Consider the following 3,410-nt stretch of genomic DNA (forward strand, 5'->3'; position numbering starts at 1 on the left):
CCTTTGTTGTAGCCTTACGTTGTTGTGCGCAGTTACATTTATAGAGAAAGGAAAAAGAGGTAACATTGACAGAGCCTGGAGTAGATCTAGAGCGTGCTGCATGATAGAAATGCATTTGCTAAGTGAAGAAACCAGGGCTCATAGAGGAAAGGAGACATTTTTCAGGTCACACGTGAGAAGTTACTGCTCAATACATAAACAAGGTAACTTAGAACAATGTACAGAATGTAGCTTAGATTTGTGATGATTATTTGTGAATATATCCAGGAGAACTTTTCAAAGTGTGGTCTCTTAGCCATGAGCATTAGGATCAGCCTTGCTATTTAGTGTGTATTCCTGGGCCTCATCCCCAGAGATTCAGATTCAGTGAGAGCAAGGCATGTTCTCTTGTCATAATTTTGCAAAATTATGGTGTATATATTATTACTTCTTTCCTTTTATGATTTGTGACTTAATCTTTTTTTTTACAACATCTATCTTCTATGTCTCTCTCACTTAGAATGTTTCCTTCCTGAAAATTGGTATTGTTGATATCTTGAGAGGAACAGATGGAGTAATCAGTCGGCAATACTTTTACTTTAGCTTACTTGTTCTCCAAGTATTGGTCCATGGAACAGCACCATTAGCATCACTTGGGAACTTGTTAGAAATACAAATTCTCAGGCTCTATCCTAGAACTAATGAATCAGAAACTGGTGGAGGGGCCCAGCAAACTGTTTCAACATGCTTTTCAGGTGATTTTGATGCATATTCAAGCTTAAGAACCACTGCTTTAGGTAAAAATGAAAATTCTTTCAGGACTGGGCTGTAGTAGGTAGCTAGAACAGACACTTAGGAAAACATAAAGTTTTTTTTTTTTTTTTTTTAATTCAGCAGGCATTTGTCAAGAGCCAATTACATCTAAGTATGTGTGCAGAGAATGTAAGAGATGAATAAGAGACAATCCTTGCCCTCCAGAGACTTACAATGTCATAGAAGGGATAAAGTAAGAATGCCAATGGCCAAATAAAGTGTGTGAAGTGTCTTAAATAGATTCAAAAGTGGGAGAGCCATATCTTGGGTGGTGCATATAGCTTTTGCAGGTCATTGTGCTGTAACACTCTCTTGCTTTCAGGATGCACTGACCTACGATGATGCATGGACAGAGTACCCTTGTTAGAGGTAAGAAATCAAGTAAGATATAATAAGCACATTCATATGAGGGAAAATGTGTATTGTACATGCTTCAGCATCACGAGTTTCCATGCAGCTAGGTTTTGGATCTCTAATTTATTTTCATGAAGGCTGGACCTGAATTTTAAGGGGACAAACAACTGGTAAGCAGAGAATTAGTGGAGGCAGGGATAGCTGTGGGGGATAATAGAAAGGAGCTGTATTACTATGATTATTGTTGTTATTATTGCCACGTGGACAAAAAGAATACAAACATTCTTTACTTTGGTCTCTTTGCTTTACATTGGGGGCCGGGGGAAATGATGTAGTTTTGTCTTCTAAATCAAGCCCTGAGATTTTCCAACCGCTTCAGAGCACTACATTTCCCACCCTGTGTTAGATTTTGTTAAAAGAGATTGGCCTATGGATATAAAAGCCTTTTCTTGACTTGAGCAGAAATTCTCTGACTTGGGGGAGGAGAGTGCTTCTGGAAAACAAGGGACCTGGCTGACAAGTCACTGCCTTCAGTTCTGATCAAAACCTCAGTGAATCAGCCTGGGTGTGGTGGCTCATGCCTATAATCCTAACATTTTGGGAGGCGAAGGCAGGCAGACTACTCGAGCTCAGGAGTTCAGGACCATCCTGGGAAACATGGCGAAACCCTATCTCTACCAAAAAATACAAAAAACTAGCCGGGCATGGTGGTACATGCCTGTAGTCCTAGTTACTCAGGAGTCTGAGGTGGGATTATCACTTGAGCCTGGCATATGGCGATTGCAGTGAGCCGTGTTTGTACCACTGCATTCCAGCCTGGGCAACAGAGTAAGACCCTATCTCAAAAACAGAAACAAAAACAAAAACAAAAAACCCTCAGTGAATCAGAGAGAGGAAAAATGGCAAAAGAGCAGTCTCCAAAGACATAAACGAAATTGAGGATAGTTATGAATGTATAAAACATCCTTAAATATTTATCAAATTTAAAATTGTTTTCTTCACAGTAGTTATTCCTAGAAGAATACCCAAACTGAGAATGTGTTACTGCCATTGGCTTAAAAAATTGTTTAACTATGCCTCTAAGTAACCACCTTAGGAAGAAAAAATATTATAGGAAATTTTTTTTTTACCAAAACAATATTTCTTTCAAATATCTATGACTATTTTGAATATCTATATTAGAAAATATTGATGAAATGTGAGAATTACAAAACAGAAATTACAGAAGTAAAACCCTTCCCCTTTCCTACAAAAAAAAAAAACAAAACAAAACACTTAACGACTAAGAAGAACGGAAGTAACAGGTTATCAATGAGTTACCATCTCAAATGCCCTGTCTTCTAAAGATGTTTCCTGTCAGACTATTGAAGATCAGGTATTTCTACTGCCAATGAAAAGTGTGCATACTATGAAAAAATAATTTTATTTTTGTTTAAAGAAAATATGATGATAAAATCCATTGACAAGAGCATGGCGAGAAAGAGTTCTGGGAAACCATACCTACAAATGAGAATACAACAATTCTATATGAAATATTAACAATCTAATCTGGCATTATATTAAAAGAAGAACCTAAAAGCACAAATCAGGATTCACTCAAGGATACAAAGATTGTTGGTACTGAATATTTTTTGTTGTCGTTTTTTATACTTTTAGTGTCATACCAAAGAATCCTTTGTCAAATCCAAGATCATAAAGATTTACTTCTATATTTTCTTTCAAGAATTTAATATTTTATTTAAGGTATTTGATCCATTTTGTGTTAATTTTTATATATAGTGTGAGGAAAACATCCAAATTCCCTCTTTTGTATGTGATTATTCAGTTGTCCTAGCACCATTTGTTTAAATGTTATTTTTTTTCTTCATTGAGTAGTTTGGCACTCTTGTAAAAAAAATCAACTGACTATAATCAATGGGCTGCTTTGTCGACTCTCATTTTTTTCCATTGATCTATGTTTTTCTTTATATCACTACCATATTGTTTTGATTTCTGAAGCTTTCTAGTAAGTGTGAGTTCTCCAATTTTGTACTTCTTTTTCAAGATTCCTTTTGCTACTCTGTGTCACTTAAATTTGCATATAAACCTTAGAATCAGCTTGTTAATTTCTACAAAAATGACAACTGGGATTTTGCTAGGAATTATGTTGAGTTGTAGATTAATTTGGGGGAGCATTTCCCTCTTAACAATGCTAATTCTTCCAATTTATGAATGTGGGTTGTCTTTCCACTTATTTTGATCTTCTACAATTAATTCATTTATGT

The sequence above is a fragment of the Papio anubis genome, chromosome X (genome assembly GCF_008728515.1).
Source record: "Papio anubis isolate 15944 chromosome X, Panubis1.0, whole genome shotgun sequence".
NCBI classification, from domain to species: domain Eukaryota; kingdom Metazoa; phylum Chordata; class Mammalia; order Primates; family Cercopithecidae; genus Papio; species Papio anubis.